Genomic DNA, 7724 nt, shown 5'->3' with positions numbered 1-7724 from the left:
TGTTGTATCAGTCACAGATCAATGAATACCTAATTTTTTTTCTCAGATTAATGTCAATAAAACCCAGGATATGTGATTACGACACTTGCAGTGAAACAGTGTTTAAAGTTCTGCAAATTTTGGTCAAATAATGTTCTTTGTAAGACCGGGTTTTTAAAGACGCCAAGTCACTCTGTTGTGCAAACCTCTTTACGTGTTATTGCTTTTTACCAGTCGTATTGAAACAATAACTCGATCAACGCGTCAGAAAAGCTACCTGAAAATCTCTTGACTTAACTATTACCATATAATTTGAAGCTCCCTAGCGTGTTTGCATTCTTTTCAGCAAGAGGAATAAAAAGGTGAACAAAACGTTCAAAACATGCTTAAATTTGTGTTTCTACAACATCAATGCGTCTCAAATTTTATTTACCCGGTATAGTGGCTATAGATAAGCATTGCAATTGATAGCTTCATATTCGGTGCCTAATGGATTTGGCTTTCAGTAACGCTTTTATTTACACATACATGTAGTAAAATCTCTAAAACTTGCACATAGTTGATAGAAATACTGTTACTGTGGCTCATAATAGAAGTAGGATCATAAAAGCCGAGTTCTAAACTTTGTCATCATGAGAATCCAGAAGATACCAACGGACCTAGTCCTGCTTGCTTTCCAATGTTGGTGACTTGGGATTACATGCAATGTTTCCATAAAACAGCAGTTTTCAGCATCGTTCATGATCATCGACATTCATTTTGTTTAGATCACTGTTTAGCTTTATTTGTAGATCAGTAGGATCATGAGAAGTAAGGGTGAGACAAGTATCATCAGCACACAGTCTTGGTGTTCAGGATAGGCCATTTGCGGGAGGATCATTTATATAAATCAAGAATAATAAGGGTCCCAAGATGGATCCTTGAGGGACACCACAAACAGTGGAGCCGTAATCAGATAGAGAACCATTTACATAAGTTCCTTGCTTATGATCAGTCAGATGTGATTGAAACCATTTTAAGCTTGTGAAGTCAACCCCATACAATTGAAGATTTCTGAGTAGAATTTCATGATCAGCCTCGAAAGCTTTCTTAAGATCGAGAAAGAGAACTTCGTTTAGTAAGCCATTATCCATATTAGAAAATCAGTCATCGGTTATATCGAGGAGTGAAAAGGTCGAAAACCCGACTGAGCCGCGCTGAGCATCCGCAAGTAAATAATGCCTCATTAAGCAACCATATAACTGGTTGAAGACTGCTCTTTCAGTAATAAGTTTGCTGACAATCGGAAAGACAGATATAGCTACAACCGTGGACGTATTGTCTTGGAAATTTCCCCGTGCCCCCGTTCAATGTTGGAGATATCAGCGCAATCGATGGACACGAATTTCTACCCCAACATTGAACTGGGGGGAAGGGGGAATTTTTCCAACATTTGAGACCAAGGTTGTCTGAGCTCTGTGACGTGACAAATCAAGATGACAACACGTAATAACGTTAGTAAGATTAAAAGATAACAAGATAGGCTAAACCACTTGATTTTACGTGTTGACCTATTTTAAGCGGACTTGTAATTGTTTACGTTATGTTTTAATTCGTGGTATCAGTGATCGAACCATTCGCAGGCTTTTAAACAGGAACGGCTAACACTACCTCCAAGCTCGTAAGAAGGGTCTATTGAGTGCAAGTGACAGAATGAAACGGGTCGCATTTGCGAGACGTATCATAAACAATTACCCGGCCAATGTTTGGACCCAAAAGATTGCGTTTCACTTAGATGGCGTCTCGTTCGTATACAAATCTAATCCAATGGATCAGGCCCGCGAGATTTGGCGGAAAGCATGCGAAGGACTTAAACAAGGATGTCTAGCCAAAGGGAACAAAGCAGGAACGGGCGGTAAACTCGTGAAAATGATTGTCGCAATAAGCTGCAACAAGGGTGTAATCATATGCAAACAATACGACAGAATGTGTGGCGCTTTCTTTAAGACTTTCATAGATGAAAACTTCGAGTCCATGTTTCAAGCAGCAAAAAAAGGAGAAAGTAGACTGTTCTTGATGGACGGAGACCCATCCCAAAACAGTGCACGAGCTAGAGCCGCCATGAGTAGAGTAGGATGTCAACTGTTTAAGATTCCCGCAAGATCTCCAGAATTAAACGGCTGCGAAAATGTGTTCAACATCGCTGCAAGCAAATTGAGGAAAGACGCATTGGAGAGAACCATTACACGGGAATCCTATGAACAATTTTGCAATCGAGTGCGGCAAACTATTGAAGCAGTATCCGCGAAGACAATAGATAGAATAATCGAGTCCATGAATGGTCGTCTGCGACAAATTATAGACAAAAATGGGGAAAGACTTAAGTGTTAAAGGACATTATCAGCTTCACGAAACAGGTAAACGTTTTCAATTAAAACTGAGTTAAACGCTTTTATTAAGTTCAAGGCATCGCTAACAATGATAATTTAGTTACTGAAAGTAAGCTAATGATAGTGGTAGTTGTTTGAACGCGGTTTATGACGGTTTACTCCGCATATATTATTGAAAAACACATGCCTGACAAGAGTTACAACGATTTACATCGGTTTACAACGGTTTACATACACATTAAAGGGAACAATTAAGTCTTTTTATTTTATTGTGTAAACCGTTGGAAACCGTTGGAAACTGCAGTAAACTTCTATTAACTACTTTCGAGGAATACGGAAATCGTGACAATTTCAAACAAAATTAAATAATTTTAGCCCACTGCCTGCTTATAGTTCCTATAAAGTGTTCAGTCCTCCTGTTCTCCACTAGACGCCCTTCCGATTTCACTGAGCACTAGACGTGCAAAGCATTTTCCGCACGGTGGTACTGCTTTTTGGTCTTGCTGCGAAATTTTGCGGCTAAGATGGAAAATTCGCCATTGTACCTGCATCATCTCGGTCTCCCTCTCATCGACCACAACCCCTGGTACAAAAACTAACTCGTGTTTGCTAGTGCCAAATATAGGCGTGTCCTTATCAACCACGATGTCTTTGCAAAAGTGTGACTTCGGGGCTGGTAGGTGTACCGGCTGTCCCTCTAACATAAGAAGAAGATCGTGCCAAGGTATTATTTGGGGGCTCCAGCGAAAGTCGTTTAGAAAGTCTAATGAACATTGCGAGTCTGTTCAGGTCTCAATTCCCTGAAAACGCTACGAACAATCGAAAAAGATTATCATTACGTCTAATTAACACTTTCATGGCGTTGTCCTCATTTCTGTAACCAAATGCAAACAGGTAATAACACATTTTGATGTCGCTTCCCTTTTTTTTTTTTGTCTCCCGCCAATTGTTGTTAGGTCCCAGGTGGTCTCGTTCTCAACATTACAGTTCATCATGTGGGCCTGTAACGCAATTCTCATCCTCAGACAACCGTGGACGTACTGTCTTGGAAATTTCCCCCGTGCCCCCGTGCAATGTTGGAGATATCAGCGCAATCGATGGACACGAATTTCTACCCCAACACTGAACTGAGGGGAAGGGGGAATTTTTCCAACATTTGAGACCAAGGTTGTAGGTCTATAGTTATTTGGATTAGTTTTGATGTCATCCTTGTAAATAGAAGAGACTGGCTACCTTCCAATCATCAGGAAATGATCTAGCCTCTAGAAAAATCTAGTTTCGGGAAAAATCTAGTCTCGGGAAAACTTCAAGCCCCAAAACATTGGGCTTTACTTGGTGTAGAAGACAAAATTAAAGTAAAACAATAGAGAACAAAAGGCCGGACAAACGAAGGGCGAATACAATGAAAACAATAGATTTGTGAAGCGGTCTTCTACTGTGTCTTCTCGGTATATCAAGAAGGAGCCAAAGTTAGTAAACTGTTTAAAAAGCATATATATCAAAGAAAATCTGAAAACGAAACATAGTTTCAAAACGAAAGCTACGACGGAACACTACGGAACTAAATGTCACTATGATAGAAACAGCAAATTTCAACTTGGTTCTGATTTTTCTTTTAATTTGACGTAGCTATAATATTCTGAGCTTTAAGTATTGTAGTATAAAATGTCTTAAATTCCAGCTAAGTATTGTCAATGCATTTGAGAACGCACACGAAAGTGAAGGAAGATGGAAGTTTGTCAGCAAAACTCCACACAAATTCAAATCGGCAAGAATGCATTACTGTCCAGAGATGTTTGACATCCAGAGAGTTCATGCGCTAGACGAAGAAGTGTCAAATTAGTTATTGTGTTGTAATAACTGCTCCAAAAAGGACTGAAAATTTTCAGATGTGTATCATGAGGGTCACTTCATAGCGTCACAGCCAAATTTCTTGCACTCCTGGGATACCTTAATTTAGAATAAGCGACCTTGTCACTTTGGGCGCATCTAGTATGATTAACGATTACAATATAATAATATTAACCCTTTAAATACCAAACTTTCGCCAAAAAATACCGTTTTTAACCGTTTAGTTTTTTTTTTTTTTTTTTTTTTTTGCCATTAACCGTTCTCAATTTCATTTGTTGGCCCTTTCCTTTCTGTTTTTCTCGGCCCTTTTACACTGGCTACCTTTTGCATTGTATGTTCTTTCTGGCTGCAGTGAAAAGTTGGATGTTGATCACGGACGAAGCCTAGAAATGGACCTTGATCAATCATAGGCGTTGTGGACCATTTTACCACCGTTTTTGCACCAAAACTGATAACGTTGTTTTTCGATTTGCGACGTCGGAATGTCGTCGATATCTAAACCTGACCATTGTGCGGAAAGGGCTAGCCTAGCACTACTATCTGCTTATCAAGAATATCTGATGACATTTAAATTGATGACGTCACAAGTGGTACAAAGAGCACGACATTAATTATGCATATATGCGTAGTTGGTATTCAAAGGGTTAAGTCATAATAATAGGAACTGCTCTAACGTTTGATGATGTCCTCTTAAAATGAGGCAGTTATGTATTGTGATCAACTCTCAACAAGTTATACCCAGATGTAATGCTAAAAACAAGAAATACACTTCATGCAACTTTAGGAGGATCGTTTACACAAAAATAAGTCATCGCCATACATACGAGACATAGAGGCAGCTTACATTTCAATGGCCTAGGAAAGCGTGCAAAAACTTTTTTATGTGTGGGTGGGAGTTTATTATCACGTGCGAGGATTGATTTCATTGGACAACAGCCGAATACTTGTTTTTACTGTTCTTAGTACAACAAACATTTGTCTCAAAATGATTAGGCTCTCTGTCAAGAATCTAAATTTTAGAAGTATGTTTATCGCTTAGCCTGGTCACGAATCTTGAAACATATGTTCAAATGCTTATTGCATATGTGTAACGTTATAAATCAACCACAAAGTGTCGCTGATTTGTACAAATTTTGCTCCTTTGATAACAAACAAAAAAAAGGAACGTTTTAGCGAATGTGTTTTCATGAGGGGATAAACAACTGAGTAGTTCAGCGATAGCAGTATTTAGGTAGCAAGATACAATAGAGCTTACAGCGTAATGCGGCCTGCCAAGTGGACTATAAAATCACACTGCAAATCACGCAGCTAAATAATTCTCTGATGTTTAGCTGTAAAGAAAGCAGAGGTTGATATAATAGTAGAGTAAAGTAGTTGCATAACAAATATATACTATTATTAACCCGTGCAAAGTCGTGTGCTTAATTTTTGCATGCAATTTGCTGATAATGCCGTTTTCTATGACTTTTGGTCTTTTGCACACAGGGAACCTTATTGAAGAAAGCATTGCGGCTCTTTTTGAGAAATGGGGGAAAGAGGGATGTTGAAACCAGGAAGTAAAGGTTGAGGAACGACTACGGAAAAATATTGCGACAGTCTGATTTATGAAAAAAAAGTCTGCAATCAGAAAGTATGGCAAGGAAAGTACGGTAACCAGAAGTATAAGATACAAACCGGGAAATGCAGAATATTTCTGGCTCGCTTTTCGGCAGGAGTCACATTTTTTATTCCTCTCCCTCTTGGCCTCATTACGTGGTAGCTCTACAATAAGAAAAAATAAACAAAGTAAGAATACAGAAGGATGAGAGCACGAAACCAAAAAAGGACTATTCGTTTGATCAGTATATCATGTACGTTGCTTGGCTGATTGGTTTTAGTTATAATACATCGCACCTACTGCGGAAATAGTTGCTTCAAGAAGGACAACAAAACATCACCTTATTAATTAATAAGAACAGTGTAAACAAGCTGGCAACAAGCTGAAGACTCCTGCCAACTCGGCGCGTCTCGTTGCCTCTATTTCACTCACGATCTCAAACATTTCAGCAAGTTTTAGTAAGGCGCCTACTGGACTCGATGGCATTATTAAAAACATTATGTAGCTCGTGCTTCAATAATCTGTGTTCATAAGACTACATTTCCGCTTAGTAATAACGTGTGAAAAACCAGAGACCGCAGAACGAATTCTTGTCGGTTGCGGAAGGCGCAACGTTCTTATTTTGCGGTCTTCAGTGCGGTTAGTATATGAGTTGTAAGAGCATGCAGTTTGCCTGTCGATTAATTAAGGTAATTACCTAATTAGTTTTATAGAATTGATTCGTCAAACAAGTTAACTTACTTTCAATATGCTATCGGCGTGAAGAAGGGGCAGTGCTGTGCACTCTCATGATCCTTACTCAGTTTTCAAGTCACAAAAGGTACCCTCTTAAACGTGTGAAGGTTACCGCTTTTATCCAGCTAAACAATGTTTAGCTGGATACCTTTATCAGAACAAATGTGACTAGCCAGTTGTCGCGGAAAGAGAATTCGATCAGTTCAGGATAACTTTTTGATTTATAACTAGCTTCTTCTATGAATTCCATTGATATCTGAAATAAAATGCATTAAAAAGAAAGCAGTATTAAGAATTTTTCATTCCTGGTCACTGAAATTCGTACAATATAGTATAATTAGAGCTTTATGACACGCTTGATAGCGATGGTTTCATATTTTCTTCGAGACAAACAAACGCCTGATATTAGCCAAGTTATCATGACTTTAAAATTAGGTCAATGATTAGACAGTACTGTACTCTTCGTTTAATAACATTACATATGTTAAATTATATTACAAATGTACTTTCCTAAAAGATTTTTAGCGACTTCCCATCTTATCATGTGTATAGCATCTCTTGTCATAAAGATACCATTTAAGATAACAGAATACGATATTGTTTTACACAACGCCATCTTGTTTCGGTTATAGAACGTGCCAGAAGCTTTTCTTGTGCCGTTACAGATGTGCGGTGAAATCGAGAGCTTTGGAGGGAACTAAAAATTCCAGCTTTTGCTGAAGTATCACTTCTTGTCGTTAAGAAAAGCATTCGTCAAGGAATACCTTTTTGAGACACTGGTTAACCACCACGGCACAAAATGTCATGGCTCTCTATCAAACGCGTTAAATAACTAACAAGACGTGATATAGAGATGCCTGAAGTACCCTTGCCAAGAGTTTAGAAATAAGCTTATCACAATACTAGACATACTAGGCGGATTTCAGACCGGATTCGTGACGCTTTCATTAGCGTATTTTAGTGGTTATTGCTTGTTACGCACGTGCTAATGAGATCCACAACAATTAAACACGGTGACAATGGCTAACTTGGCGCCGAGAAATTTTGACACCAGCACGGTTACGAGCTCCGCGGCGCCGTTCACGAGACACCAAGACCGCCGCTTCTTTTCAAAGTAAATTTGCTACTCAGAGAGATGTTTCGCGACTAAGGGAAGATTGTGAGTTTTAAACATGTATTCGCATATTAAATTG

The sequence above is a fragment of the Orbicella franksi genome, chromosome 3 (genome assembly GCF_964199315.1).
Source record: "Orbicella franksi chromosome 3, jaOrbFran1.1, whole genome shotgun sequence".
Lineage (NCBI taxonomy): Eukaryota > Metazoa > Cnidaria > Anthozoa > Scleractinia > Merulinidae > Orbicella > Orbicella franksi.
This window is presented reverse-complemented; position numbering follows the sequence as displayed.